This window comes from Pelophylax lessonae (assembly GCF_965119305.1).
Source record: "Pelophylax lessonae genome assembly, chromosome: 7".
Classification (NCBI taxonomy): Eukaryota; Metazoa; Chordata; class Amphibia; order Anura; family Ranidae; genus Pelophylax; species Pelophylax lessonae.
In genome coordinates, this window is record NC_138774.1 from 177,954,673 (window position 1) to 177,970,985 (window position 16,313).

The following is a 16,313-nucleotide window of genomic DNA, read 5'->3' on the forward strand; positions in this document are numbered from 1 at the left end:
CCCCTGGGACTGCCAATAGGCATATACAGACTTTTTTTTTCTGCCTAGTGTCCTACTCCTGTAGGGGGCAGTATAACCCAATGGTTAAGAAGATCAGGAGCTGTGGAAGAGAAATAAAACAAATCTTTTCGTTCTGCACATGTCTAGTCAAAATCTGAAGGTGAGAGCGCATCTAGGGTGTTGAGTATGCACACGGTGAAGGAAGGTGTGCATTGCACTGGACCCCAGTGAATTTTGAATACCGTATTTATATATATTCACTGAGGACATTCAGTTCTAGCACAGTGCACTGAATTTATATTGAAGTGTTGCACACAGCGGGTGAAGGACGTAATAAATTGTGGCTTAATTAGGAGAATTGTTTTTGCATGGTTAGGAGAAATTTGTATTGATGGGGGAGTAGCACTGCACTGCACTTATTTAGGTTTCTCAATTCCAGCAAGTGTGGGAGTTCCATATTAGTGTTGGTTGACTGCTTAAAAGGGATTGGGAAGGAAACTGAGCAGTACAGGAGATTTTTTCACACTTGCATACATAAATCTTGCAGCATTTTGGCTGGAGTTCTACCTTAAGATGTAAAAGATCTCAAGCATATAGACCCTCAACCAGAGACTTGAAATGGCCTTCTATAGCTCCAGATACCCCCTCTTCTCTCTTATTCTTCACCACCACTTTTCCACTTTTACCAAACAAGAAACCATGCTATGAACCAAACAAGATAGCTGAAGTCATAGCTGTTGATGGCTCTGCCACACAAAAAGATTGATCTATTATCTTTCAAGCAGGGCCGGCCCTACCATGGGTCCCTCTGGGTCCATTGGACCCAGGCAGAACTTTGAGAGGGGCAGCAAATTGATGCCTAAGATTTTTTTTTTTCAGCGGTTTTGTGTGTCATCAGTTTGCGGCCAATTACAATTTCCCCATCTCATACTGCCGCCCGTAGTGCAAACTGATGAGTATGAGGAGGCGGATGGTGTGAGCAATGAAGTAAGACATTCAGACAAACGTTTCCATTGAGTGGTACGGTACGGTTCAGTTCAGTACGGTACGGTTCGGAACGGTACACATTGCGTTTCCACTGCCAATAGTACCCTTTCATGATAGGCGTGGTGTAGAAGGAAAGCTGTGATAGAAAGCTGTCAACCAATCAAAGTTCTACAGAGTTTAGCTCCACCCTGTTGGTACGGTACTAATGTGCTTGGTACCCCAACGAAAGGGTACCAAAAAGTGGTATGGTACGGTTCGGAATTAGGGTACCATTCATAATGGAAACGGCATAAATAGCGTACCGTACCGAACCGAACCATACCAGAAAGCTCAGTGGAAACGAGCCATAATACTGGAGTTTGTGGTTTGGAATTGAACATAATGGTATGTCATATAATTGAGCATGTAGACAAGGTGCTGTTGCATATAAATCTGACTTTCTAATAAATGTAATTTTTAGTTTTAATTATCATGATATAAAATAAAATTGTGTGAGTCTTTTGGTGGGCGTGATTTTTTTGGGGGGGAGTTGGGCAGCATTTAATTTTTGGACCCAGGCAGCACAATGTATTGGGCCAGCCCTGCTGTCAAGTATATTATTGCATTTATTATTGATATAAATATACTTTATATAAATGTATATATAATATAAATATTCAAAAAAACATATCCATGTGTATATTTTATTTTGAGAAAGAATGCAATCTCATATGATACAGAAAATTTGGACATGAATAAAGCTTGCTCATCTTTTATGCATTGTCATTTTGTGATATGTATTTGTTTTTTTTTTCTGAAAAACCTTATATTAAAAATATTGAAACAGAAAGAATCTCAGTGAGTGATCTGTTCTGATCACTGTCTGTATTCATTCAGAAAAATAATTCCTGCTCTCCATCCTAAATCTTCCTCCAGCAGGAGCTGGCATGAGAGAAGAAAAGGGGAAGCCTGCAAAACTGGGGGGATTAGGGGAGAACACAGAGGTGCTGGGCAGCAAACAGAAGGGAAGCCTGAACAGGACTGGAGGTGGCATTTACTGGCACCAATGATTCCCCCACCTGCAGAAGCTGCAAGCGGGAAAGGGGATTGGTTCCAGTAAATACCACCCCTGCTCCTGTTCAGGTTCTGTAAAACCTAATGTGGCTGGGAGTCCGCAGCCAAGGGTCCCCTGGAGCATGGGCAGGGTCATAGTAGATCGCTTTTCAGAGGGTGGTGGAGCAGCAGCTGCCAGTCATTCAGGAGCCAATCATGCTGCCACCTTAATGTCTGTGTTTTTTTTTTTTTTTAAATCCCAATGGGAATTTTGTAATAAAATACCACTCAACCATGAACTGAATATTTGTCTCACAATTTCACAGCCCTCCCTTTGCCCTTAATGGTTTTGTTTGACAGGCTATGCCAACTGTCAAACTGTTTGCTGAGTTAAAATTGCCATGACTATGTGTACAGCCCTTCCCGGCTGCCATAGTAAAATTTAGCTAAACAGTAAGTGGCACGGTAAAACTGTGGCTCAAATTGTATTTACCGCCCTCTGTCCGCCTGTGTGAAAGGACCCCTTGCTTATTCATTTATTTTGGAGACAAACAAGCAAAGAAAATTGACCACTTTTGTGTTCTAAAAGTATACATTTTTGTCACTTTACCTGAAAAAAAAACCATGTGAAAGTTTGGAGAGAAACAGTTAAAATCCACGTTAAGCCATTTTTATGTAATATAAGAATTGAGAGAAACTTCCAGAACAGCAGAAAATGAGCCATGAAAATGGAGAAGAAAAGTGGGGCAGGAAATAAAAGATACATTTATTGGCAGAGCACACTGGAAAATATTTTGGGGGGGGGGGGGGGGGGATTTGAAGAAACAGCAGTGGAGGACAGGGAAGCTAGGATTAGATGCTTTCCACTCCATATGATTCATTTGGATGCATAACGCATTACAGCTGCACAGTCACTAATTCCAAGAAAAGTTAGTGTGGAGGACCTGGCGTTTACTGGCCAGGATGCATCAAATATCCCCTTTATTCTGGTGTGTGACTGCCCCCTAGTGACGAAATTGGAAAACAACAAATAAACAATTAGTAAAAAAAGCCAGTGACCAGGGAACAATCGAATGTTTGCAAACCTGTAGCATATAGTCAGTTTTGCCTAATGTACAGATAAATCCGTATTATGGAGAGTTTATTTTGAATTTTCTTTGTCCCTAGAACTGACTCTAATTGTAAACACTCCAACTTCACAATAAAATCACCAACTGTTTTCAGCATGCGGGTGCTTTAAGAAGGCCGCTATTAAAATCTATGTAAAGTTTTGTTTTGTTTTTTTGTCTTTTTTTTTTTTTAAGTGAAGGATTAGAACCTCCTGTCAGAATGTTTATTTATATCTATGTCCCAGCTGAGGACATTCACCCTCTAGATATGTCCTGGTGAACATTGTTACTGGGACTGAGGATCTGGTCATGGAGCTTCTGCCTAAGGGCTCTTTCACACGGGCGGTCCGATCAGATCCGCCTGTCAGTTTTTTAGGCGGATCTGATCGGATGCCCCATTCAGCCCTATGGAGCAGCGGATGTCAGCGGAGACATGTCCGCTGACACCCGCTGCCATCCGCATCCAATCCTGTCCATGAAATCCGGACGGATAGAAACCCTATTCTCCATCCGTCCTGGGGATCGGATCAGATGGGATCGAATGAGAGCGGACAGACGGTCCGCTCTCATCCGATTCCCCATAGAGAACAGCGGGGGCTGTGACACCTCCCTCTCCGCACTGCAAGCGGAGACGGAGCTGTCATCCGCCGGCTCAGCAGGGATCGTGGATCGATCCCTGCTGAGCAGCACGGATCCGCCTACGGAGGCGGACCGTGTGAAAGAGCCCTAAGGCTCCTTTTACACTGCTGTCTAAAACACACCTTTCCAGTGTGACAAAATTGCATGAAAATGATTCCCCTTTAAACCCTATGTAACTGTTCACAATGCATTGCTGGGTTTGTGTGCGTTTTCCTGCGTGCAAGTCATGCATGCTGCATCAAAAACACACCTTTCATTGGACCTACATCTGCATTTTTTTGTGGGATTATTGATGCACATGTCCATGTTTCAGAGGTGCATGCTGGTAGTCAGAAAACTAGAAAGAGCACCAAAAACACATTAAAAGCGCATTAAATGCAATATCCGTTTTTGAAAAAAAAGTTTTTAAGCACACTGGTGTGAAAGGGCTCTAACACAGTCCCCAAGCAGAAGTTAAGGACAGGGCAGACCAGCTAGTACATCTTGTAGCCAAGCTATTCCTCGGGACAGAAGCTGGCAGAAAATAAAAAATTGTATCAAATCCTTACTTTCCTTTTCCTTTCCTGTCGCCAAAACATGGCAGCATACATATGATATAGCTCCCCCTCCCTATATCTACCCACAGGACCTGTTTATATCTAAAAAAAAGTCCGATAGAAAGCAACCTCCCCATTCTCCTTATAAATCACAAAGATCAGAGGGAGGGTTTGTATGCTGGCATGTATTGGCATCACAAAAAGGAAAATTACAGTGAGTATTTGACACAATTTTCCATTTTCCTAACGTCAATATGGTATGATAAATAATGAGCTTTTGAGAAGGAGGGTTTAATGCTGAAAAATTTGTCTTTATCTGACAATAGACATAGAAGCTTGAATAGTTTTCCTCCCAAACTCTACTGTAGTTAAAGCTGCTGGGTCCACCCTGTAGTGTTTTAAGAACAGACATGCCTGAACAGCATGAATTTTAACAGCTTTCCTGAAGCTCTATGGGGCTCTGATGAGACATCTCCAGACTAGGAAATGGAGGGCACATCTCCGCCATCCTTAAAGTGGAACTTTACCCATAACAACTTGCTTTTTGCTGGAGGCTGCCATTTTCCTGAAGCCCAGAGCCCCCCAAACAACAACAATGCATAAAGTAGAACTAAACCCATTGATTTAATGATTTAAAAAAACAGTTACATTCCTGGAATGTCGGGTTTGCTAACTTTCACATTTGCTTGTGTCCTCAACCAAACTGTCAAACCATAAAATAGCTGGTGTCATAACTGATCACATGTGCAGCACCATGGCAGTTGCAGTTTAACCACTTGCCAACCGGGCTAGCTCTGGGAGGGCAAACAGGGACGTCTTCCTGAACTCGCGCTTCCCGCGCATCCCCTGGGATGTGCACACGGAATTGTCCGTGCTCACGGATCGTGGTAAGGGGCCAATGACAGTGGCCCGTTACCACATGATCGCTCCTTCCAATGATGGATCCATCACAATGTAAACAATCCGGGGTCATGCAGGGGTTCAGCTCTCTTCTCTCCCCACACCGATATAGCATGTGTGGAGAGGAGAGAGATTGAGTGCAGCACAGAATGTCTAGTTGATTTTTACTGTGCTTTACAGTGTCCAGGAGTGCCTAGCAGTGCCACATCAGTGCCACTACAGTGCTCACCTGTGCCGTACAGTACCACCAGTGCTACTACAGTGCCACCTGTGCCCTACAGTGCCATCAGTGCCACTACAGTGCCACATCAGTGCTCACCTGTGTCATCAGTGCCACATCAGTGCCACATTAGGGCCACTACAGTGCTCATCTGTGCCCTAAAGTTCCTTCAGTGCTCTACAGTTCCCATCAATGCTAATATGTGCCACTACAGTGCCACCAGTACTTCTCTGTTCCACTACAGAGCCATCAGTGCCACTACAGTGTCACATTAGTGCAACTACAGTGCCTATTAGTGCCACTAAAGTGCTCATCTGCACCACTACATTGCTCATTAGTGCCACAACAGTGCCATCAGTGCTTATCTGTGCCACTACAGTGCCATCAGTGCCACTACAGTGCCCATCAGTGCAACATTAGTGCCACTACAGTGCCATCAGTGCCACTACAGTGCTCTTCAGTACCGCTACAGTGCCCAATAGGCACATCAGTGCCCATAAGTGAGTGCTCATCAGTGCCACCCTATTAGTGGATCCTCATCAGCGCCCAGTGGTGTATCTTGGCCTAGGCCAGCAAGGCCCAGGCCAAGGGCAGCACCTTGTAGGGGGGGGGGGGGCAGCAAAAAATTTGGACTTGTGTTTGCTGCCACTGATTATTTCACTTATTTGTATAAGGACTATGGACTTTCTATTTATTATACAAATAAGTTACATAATCCTAGGATTACAATCAGTGGCAGCAAATACAAGTTCAAATATCTTAAAATAACTGATGGGGCTGCACTGATATGGGAGCACTGATATGCTGCACTAATGGTCGCTAATATGCTGCTCTGATGGCCACTAATGAGTTGCCAATGGTGGGTACTGATAAACTACACTGATGGGCACTAATGAGGCTGAATTGATGAGGCTGCAATGATGGGCACGAGGCGGCACTGATAAGCTTCACTGATGGGGCTGGACTGATACGGTGCCCTGATGGGCATTGATATGTTGCACTGATGGGCACTAATATGCTGCACTGATGGCCACTGATGAGGTGGCACTCATAAGCTGTACTGATGGGTACTGATATGATGCACTGATAGGCTGTACTGGTGGCCACTGATGGGGCTGCACTGATGGCCACTGATGAGGCTGTACTGATGTGCTGCACTGATGGGCTCTGATAGACTGTGGTTGTGGTTTGTGATTAACAAATGACAGGGCAGGTCATAAACAGGAAGGAGTGTGGCCTTTACAGGAAGGGGTGGGTCATATTTCAATTAGGGGGTGCACAAGTTTAGTCAGGCCTAGGGAGCACAAAACCTAAATACACCACTGTCAGCGCCCATCAGTGCCCTCTTATCAGTGCACTTCAGTGCCAGCTAATCAGTGCAGCCTCAGTGCAGTGCATTAGTGCACATTAATGCAAACTCATCAGGGCACATAGGTGCACCCTCATTAGCACCCATCAGTGCACCCTCATCAGAACCCAGCAGTGCAGCATCATTAGACCGGCCTCATCAGCACCCATCTGTCCCAGTGTCCCTATTGCAGCAGTTTGCCATCACAGCTTACAGTCACCAGTAAGGCGAAAACAAATGTTTCCAGTGAGGAGGCATACCAACTTCTTAGCTTGAACGATGAGAGCAGTGGGGAGCTCTCTGAGTCTGAGTCCGAATCTGATTTGGAATTTGAAGCCATTTTAAGCAGTTGTTTTGCTACAGAATCAGAGGAAAGTGTGCCCAAAAAAAAAAAGGCTTTCAGGCAGGGAGCAGGCTACCACAAGTAGAGCAGTGGCATCAACCAGCAGCTTAGTGGCATCCACCATTTGTGCAGTGGCATCCACTAGTAGTGCAATGGCCTCCATGAGAAATGGAGTACCACTGCAAGGAAAGCCAAATCAGGAGCAGCAAACATCCTCCCTTTTACCACCCAGCCAGGTGAACACAGAGAAATTTGCCCCTATTGATTTTTTTTAATTTAATTTTTACCCAAGACCTATTATCTTCCATTGTGGCTCAGTGCAACCTCTATGCACAACAGTTCATATCAAGCAACCCAGATTCAAGTTACGCCCGTCCATTTGAGTGGAGAGAACTAACAGTGGAGGAATTTAAAATATTTTTGAACCTTACTTTCAGTATGGGACTCACAAAAAAAAAAAAAAAAAGAATTACACTCCTACTGGTCCACCCAATTCACCACATGCCAATCTACTCCACAATCCATTATGCCAAAATCAAGATACCTAATGATTATGTGGTTCCTCCATTACAATGACAACAACCAGTGCCCACAAAATGATTCAGCATATGACAAATTATTTAAAATTTGGCCACTTCTAAATTTTTTGTCTGAGAAATTCGCCAAGTTATTTACCCTCGACCAAAATATCTCAGTGGATGAGTCAATTGTCCATTTCACAGGCAGGCTGGGCTTCAAGCAGTTTATCCCCAGCGAAAGGGCCCGATATGGGGTTAAACTCTACAAACTATGTGACAGAGCCATCGGGTACATCTATGCCTTCCTGGTGTATAAAGGGAAGGACACCAAGCTGCATCCTCCTGAATGCCCAGAGTACATTGGAGGCAAAAGAAAAAAGTTACGTGTTCCCGGGTTCTGGTTTGCGATGCGGCATACTTCCGGTGTATTGTGGAACGCACTTTCCACAGTACAACGAAAGTACGATGTACATCCTTCCTTTTTTTTTTTTTTTCTTCTCCTTCATTTCATGGGATAGGGTATTTTTTTTTGTGGTTTTCTTTTTTTGCTATGTAATTATATAATATGTTGTATATATTAATTTTTGTTTTGTTTATGTATGCTAGATGTGTTGGGTCAGACATTGAGGCAAAGCCCTGAAGAAGCTGTCTGTACCGCGAAACATGTAGGCTAACCCGAAGCGGTATTCCCACCATCATGTCTGACGATTCTTAATACACATTTTGTTTTTATTTGCGTGGTGGCTTTGTATATGCTCCCTTTCTCTTTGATGTAATTTTGAAGTTTTATATATATACTTTTCTATGTATGCATATTGTGCTATGTATGCAACTATTTTGATAATTTTTCTATATTCATGGAGTTGATTGACATACCCAGGGTCCACCACTTAACACCCATTTACATTCTTCCCCTCTTCTTTCACGATGTTTGAATTTTTGGGTTGGTGACCCCTGGGTATTGGGCTGTATATGCACTTTAAATTGATCCCTATGATACACCATATATTCTGTATTTCTTAATCTTTTGTTTACCTTTTGCTCAGCAGAATGTATTTTGGGGGTGTCATTTTTGGTATGTACATGTTGCGTGTTAGAAATATGAAGGGCCTTCCAAAATGTGATAGGTTGTCAGGAAATTAAATGTGTAATATATGACGGTGCTCCTTGGATATTGGGCCTCTGTATATATCTTACACGTGGTATGGCCATGCTCAGAGTCAGGAGGAGTAGCAGAATGTATTGTGGGGTGTCATTTTTGGTATGTGCATGCTATGTGTTAGAAATATCTCAAAAAGGGACAACTTTGTGTAAAAAAAAATGAGGTTTCATTTTCCTTCCACATATTCCAAAAACTTACAGAAAAAGATAACATGTTCCAAAGACTCATACTGCCTCAAAGAATATACGTTGGGGTGTTTGCATTCCAAAATGAGGTATTTTGTGGGCAATTCTATTGTCCTGGTGCTCCAGGGCCTTCAAAAGTGTGATAGGTTGTCAGGAAATTATATATGTAATTTATGCTCCTAGAATGCCTGAAGGTGCTACTTGCATGTTGGGCCGCTGTATGTGGCCAAGCTGTGTAAAAGTCTCACACGTATGGTATCGCTATACTGAGGAGGAGTAGCAGAATGTATTTGGGGTGTGACTTGTGGTATGCACATGTTGTGTCTTATAAATATCTTATAAACTGACAAGTTTGTGTAAAAAAAAAAAAAAAAATGCGTTTTCATTTTCTTTCCACATTTTCCAAAAACTTGTGGAAAAAAGAACATGTTCAAAAGACTCAAACTGCCACATAGATCATACACTGGGGTGTTTGCTTTCCAAAACGGGGTCATTTTGTTGGCATTTCCATTGTCCTGGAACTCCAGAGCCCTCGAAATTGCGATAGGTTGTCAGGAAATATGTGTAATTTATGCTCCTAAAATGCCTGAAGGTGCTACTTGCATGTTGGGCCTCTGTATGTGGCCAGGCAGTGTAAAAGTCTCACCCATGTGGTATCGCAATACTCCGGAAAAGTAGCAGAATGTAATTTGGGGTGTAATTTGTGGAATGCACATGCGATGTGAGATAAATAACCTGTTAATATGACAATTTGGTGAAAAAAAAAATCTTTCTTTTTGCAAAGAATTGTCTTAGGCCCCTTTCACATGGGCTTTCCAATCAGGTCCGCCTGTCAGTTTTTCAGGTGGACCTGATCGGATGCTCCACGCACCCCTATGGAGCAGTGAATGTCAGTGGTGACATGTCCGCTGACACCCGATGCTATCTGATCCGATCCTGTCGGTGAAATCCAGATGGATGGAAACCCTATTTTCCATCCGTCTGGAGGATCGAATCAGATAGGATCGGTCCGTTTTCATGCGATCTCCCATTGAGGAAAGCAGGGCTCTGACAGGTCCATCTCTGCACAGAGAGCGGAGATGGACCTGTCATCCACCTGCTCAGTGGTGATCAGCGGATCGAACCCCCGCTGAGCAAAATAGAGTCCGCCGGGCAGAAAGCCCGTGTTAAAGGACCCTAAGTGTCTCAAGAAATGAGATAGGCCATCAGTACAACAGATATTATCAGGAGTGATCAACTTTTAATGATTGGCACCATAGCTTGTAGACTCTATAACCTTCACAAAGACCAAATAATATATATGAAATTTATGAAGAAAAATTACTAATTTGCTAAATTTTATAACAGAAAAAGAAAAATTATTTTTTTTTTTACAAAGTTTTCGGTCTTCTTTCATTTATAGGGCAAAAAAAAAAACCCAGTGGTGATTAAATGGCACCAAAAGAAAGCTATTTGTTTGAAAAAAAAGGACAATAATTTCATTTAGGTACAGTGTTGCGTAAGTCAGTAATTGTCATTAAAAATGTGAGAGCATTTTCTAAATGTTTTGCAGGACAATTTCATGGGTCAGATGGTGAATGCACCAATGCGTTTCTAGACCTACTGATTACAAATAACACAGACCTGATAGAGGATGTAGAAATACGGGGCAACTTAGAAAACAGTGACCACAGGTCAATTAGTTTCAGTAAACCACAGAAATGGGAAACACAAGGGTAATACAAAGACACTGAATTTCAAATGAGCTAACTTCCCTAAAATGTGCTCTTTGCTAGATGATATTAAATGGGATAGAATCCTAGGAAAAAAGAACACAGAGGAAAAGTGGGAGTGCTTTAAGAACAAACTAAATAAAGGTATTGGCCAGTGCATTCCAACAGGGACTACGTTCCCTGGGTGGCTAAACTACAACGTAAAAATGCATATAAAAACAAAAGAAAAGGCCTTCTAAATATACAAGGCTTAGGGGCCATTGGCAGCATTCCAACATTACAAAGAAATCAATAAAAAAAAATGTAAGAGCACAATCAGGGAGGCTAAGATAGAACACAAAAGGTACAAAGCGGAAGAGAGTAAAAAAAAACCCAATAAATAGTAGTATATAAATAGTAATAAAGTGAGGCCAGAACATATTGGCCCCATAAAGGATGATGAAGGGAATTTAGCTATAAAGGACAGAGAGAAGGCAAAGGTTCTGAATAAATTCTTCTACTCAGTCTTCACAAAAGAATTGGGGGGATACAGTAACCTAGACTGTAATGTTAATGTTAATAACACATCACAGGAAGTACCCTCATGGTTAACAGAAAACTGAGTCACAAATAGTCTTGAAAAAAACGTAACATAAATAAGTCACCGGCACCAGATGGCTTACACCCGAAGGTCCTTAAGGAATTCAGCCAAGTGATAGCCAGACCATTGTTCCTAATTTTTATGGACAGTCTACTGATGGGAATGGTACCAGCTGATTGGAGAAAAGCCAACGTGGTACTAATATTTACAAAAGGGCCGAGATATATCCCTGGGAACTACAGGCCGGTTAGCCTAACATTAATAGTCTGCAAGCTATTGGAGGGGATGACAAGGGACTATATACAAGATAATAGTAATGAAAACTGTATCAATAGTAGTAATCAGCAAGGAATCATGAAAAATTGTTCTTGCCAGACCAATCTAATAACCTTCTATGAAGTAAGCTACCATCTAGAGATAAAGGAAGGCCTGTGGTTGTTGTGTATCTGGATTTTGCAAAAGCATTTGATACATTTCCCCACAAATGTTTACTGTACAAACTAAGGTGCGTAGGTATGGACCATAGGGTAAGTACCTGGATTGAAAACTGGCTTCAAAGGCGAGTCCGAAGCATGGTGATAAATGGGGAGTACCCAGAATGGTCTGGTGTGGAAAGTGGGGTCTCCCAAGGATCTGTCCTGGGACCAATCCTATTAAATTCATTCATAAGCAATCTAGAGGATGGGATAACCAGCTCAATCCATGTATTTACAGATGATACAAAGCTAGGTAAAGCTAGGCAGGGCAATAACTTCTACGCAGGATGTGGAAACCTTACAAGAAGTCCTGAACAAAATAACGGGGTGGGTAGCTACATGGCAAATGAGGTTTAATGTTGGAAATGCATTTGGGTGCCAAAAATACAAATGCAAGTGTCACGTACCTGGTCCGAGGCAGATATGCCGAAAGGGCTCCCTTTGCGGCTAAGTGCGGCACATTCCTGAAGGTGGTACAGGATGTGTAGCGCCCAAAGTAGCACAGGTTGCCAGCATGGTACTGGAGAACTGGTGGACGCCTGGAGGATGCTGAAGGAGATAGGACACACAGCAAGGCAATTGTCTCTTGAGAACTCCTGAGGAACTTGGCAACCTTGTGCACGACTGGAGGTAGAGGTAAGTCCAGGCTGGGAGTCAAACACAGGTGATTAGTCCGAGAATAAGGCAAGAGGCAATAGCAAGTCCGTAATGGAAGCTGGGGTCATACAGAGAAAGACTGATAGGTAGAGCAGAGGAATCCTTGAGGCAAGCCGGGTCATACACAGGTAGACTGGTAGATTGTGCAGAGGAGTCCTAAAGGCAAGCTGGGGTCATACAAGGGAAGACTGATAGGTAGTGCAGAGGAGTCCTTGAGGCAAGCCAGGGTCATACACAGGTAGACTGGTAGATTGTGCAGAGGAGTCCTAGAGGCAAGCCGGGGTCAAACACAGGTAATTAAACAGGAGCCAGAGGGTGAAGCAAGCCAGAGGGTCAATAACAGGAGGAGATCAAACGGAGTCAGGAGCAAGCCGGGTCACAACAGGAAATCCAGGGAAGAATACAGGAGCACAGGAACACAGGGAAGCTGACAACAATCCAGCAATTAATTAGATTCTACCACAGTCTTTTATAGGCCAACATGCAGCCGCGTCTGTCATGCATTGCGTACGCGCGTTTGCCAATTCGCACCTTTGCGCCGTTACGTATACCTGTTTACTGTTCCATGGCATACAGAGGTGCGCCGGATGTGCCCATTAGTATGACTGGCAATATTGCCAGTTCTCCTACGCACATTTCCCTGACAGCAAGTTACTCACTAGGGGTGAACCTCTGGGGGAATCAAGGTTGGAAAAGGACCTGAGGGTCCTAATAGATGACAAGCTCAGCAATGGCATGCAATGCCAAGCTGCTGCAAGCAAAGCCAACAGAATACTGGCATGTATTAAAAAGGGGATTCACTCCAGAGATAAAACTATAATTCTCCGACTCTACAAGACTCTGGTCCGACCACATCTTGAGTATGCTGTCCAGTTCTGGGCACCGGTCCTCAGGAAGGATGTGCTGGAACTGGAGAGAGTCCGGAGAATGGCAACAAAGCTAATAAAGGGACTGGAGGACTTCAGCTATGAGGAAAGATTACAAGCATTGAACTTATTCTCTCTGGAGAGAAGAAGCTTAAGAGGGGATATGATATTAATGTACAAATACCTTACTGGTGACCCTAGCATAGGGAACAAACTTATCAGCAAGAGGGAATATAGAAAAAAAAAACCGCGGCCTTTCACTAAAATTAGAAGAGAAGCAGTTTTAACCTTAAACTGCGTAAAGGGTTCTATACTGTTAAAGCGGTAAGGATGTGGAATTCTCTTCCACAAGCAGTGGTATCAGCAGGGAGCGTAGATAGTTTTAAAAAAATATTAGATGGGCACCTTAAGGACCACAACACACAGGGGTATACGATGTACTACTAACACAAATACATACACACATACACATCATAGATTGAACTGGATGGACTGGTGTCTTTTTTCAACCTCACTAACTATGTAACTATATGTAACTATGTAAGCACTGAAAGTAGAAAATTGGCCTGGTGAGGAAGTGCCCAGTGGCAAGTGATTAAACAGAAGTAGCTTTCTTGGTTGTAAAGGATAGAAGGGTTTAATTCCACATTAAGGCTGTCAGCAGATTGGCCTCTACAAACTCAGCAGTGTCTAAAAATGGCTAAAATGGGAGAGCAACTGAGCATGCGCAGAACAGGGTGAGACAGTGTATTACTGGATTTTGAACAGTATAGACACTTATTTTTAATGTTTTACCTAGCTATACCTGCAAAATCAGTCAGCCTGATTAATCTAGCAGGACTTTATTTTCTGACTAAAGTTCCACTTTAATTGAAACACTAAAAGCAGTGCACAAGTGTACTGCATCTGTGGATGACCCGAGGCAGGAAGCTTCCCGGTAAGCAAGGATTTACAAAAGATCAGGGAGCAGACCACCGCCACCGAAAGTCGCATTAGCGACCTGGAAGATCAAATCCCTCCCATGATCAGGGACACAAAACATGCGGCCCAACAAGCAGCTGTTTCTCCGCTGATTTTGTGGAGTCCTGGCTACTGGACACTTTCAGGAAGGCGGCGTTCACCCCACTATTTGCAGTGGAAAGGGCTCACCGCACCCCACAGGGTTCCCCTCCGAGACCAATGCTAGCACGCCTCCTCAATTACAAAGATTGAGAAATCATTCTGATAGGGATCCAGGGAGAAGGCTGATATCCATTACAACAGAGCAAAAATAACACTACACCCTGACTTCTCTGCAAAAAGTTCAACGCAAACGCTCCAAGTTAAACAATGTCAAGGCGCGGCTGCGCCATTAATAAATTTGCTATGCTATATCTAAATATATATAAACTCAGGGTAATCGCCAGCGGCCAATCTAATTTCTTTGAATCAGAGACTGCAACATGAACAAACTGTGCCAACATCAAGCGGCTGGAGAAGAGGATTGATATTTCAAGGGGTAATCACCATCCCTATTCCTGTGCCTGTGGGAGCCCGTCTTTACACTTCCACCTACCTACTCCTAATTTTCCAGACTGGGGATCCATTACCTACATTGATGAAAAGCGAGAGTTTTATGACAACACCTTCTTTCACCTATTACCTACAATATGCGTGTTCACCACTTTGAATATATACCTGCTGCAGCAGGTTGTTTCTTTTTGTTTTTGTTCCTTTTGCTGAGGTGTATCGCGTCTGGAATGGCCGAGGATGGCTTTGCAATACGTCCATCCTCCGAGGGTGGTACTGCACTCAGTTCTTATGGAGCAGTTGCGCTCTTTAGTTGGTAATTTTTGTTTTGACTTTTAACAGGAATTTGTGCCCGTAAGTGATTTATTTCTACAGTCCTTTATCTGGCTTTACAACCCACGTGTACTCCATCTAACTATGCATCCTCAGTTGGGTCTTATTAACTTGTACAACTGACAGACAGCCTTCTGGTAAGGAGACTGTCCTGTGATCCCTTATTGGTTCGCTCCTTCCATGTATTTCACAATGCTGCCCAATGTCGACACTCATTGTATAATGGAACGTTAGAGGTGTGAATAACCCTTTATAATGCACTCTCCACGTGCCTTTGGAAGTTCCACCCTGCCATAGTGGGCTTGCAAGAAACCCACCTGACTATGGAGACGACATGATCCCTGCAATACTCCTGGGCGTGTAAAGTGTATCATTCCATTCATACCTCTTACTCTTGGGGCGTTAATGTCTTGATACATAGGTCACTGGAATTGGACTCTCAGGTGAATTCAGAGGGTCGTTATTTGTTTATCTATTGTAAACTGTACAACATGAGTTTAGTATCAGCCTTTGTGTATATCCCGCTCCCATTTTCGAGGGATGTTCTGCAAATTCTGATGACCTGTTTAGTTAATAAACCTGACCTCCCATTACTAATAATGGGGAAATTCAATTGTTATCTCGATACTTTCCTAGACTGCCATCTCCCATTGTCTTATCAAGGAGGGACCAGGGGCACTGTTCTGGGTAGATTTCTGTCAGAGGTTGGTCTGCTGGACCTGTGGAGCTTTAAATTTCCCAACACTAAACTCTTCTCGTGTTTCTCCAAAACGCACTTATCCTTATCCCTGATAGATCTTTGTGTGGGCAACGCTCTTATGTTCAGTCAGATTTCCAACATTGTATACCATACCGACCATTCTCCATTTGTAGCGGAGCTTGCGGTTCACCCTCCAACAGACCTCTCTAGAATGCTCTGGAAACTCAATGCCTACTGGCTACAGTTGTTCCCCTTTACACGATAGTATTGAATGCCAAATTACAGTATTTTTTAATGTTCATGACTCCTATGAGGACTCTCTTCGAAAATGGGAGGTATTTAAGATGGTTCTAAGGGGGATCCTTATTGCCGAAAATTCAGTTAGTAAAAAAGAGATCATCTGAACTCCTTTCCCATATGGAGGATCAGGATAAATAATATGAACTGGCTTATATTGTTTAACCGAATAATTCTGCTTGGGAGGCCTGGATGTTGGCCCAA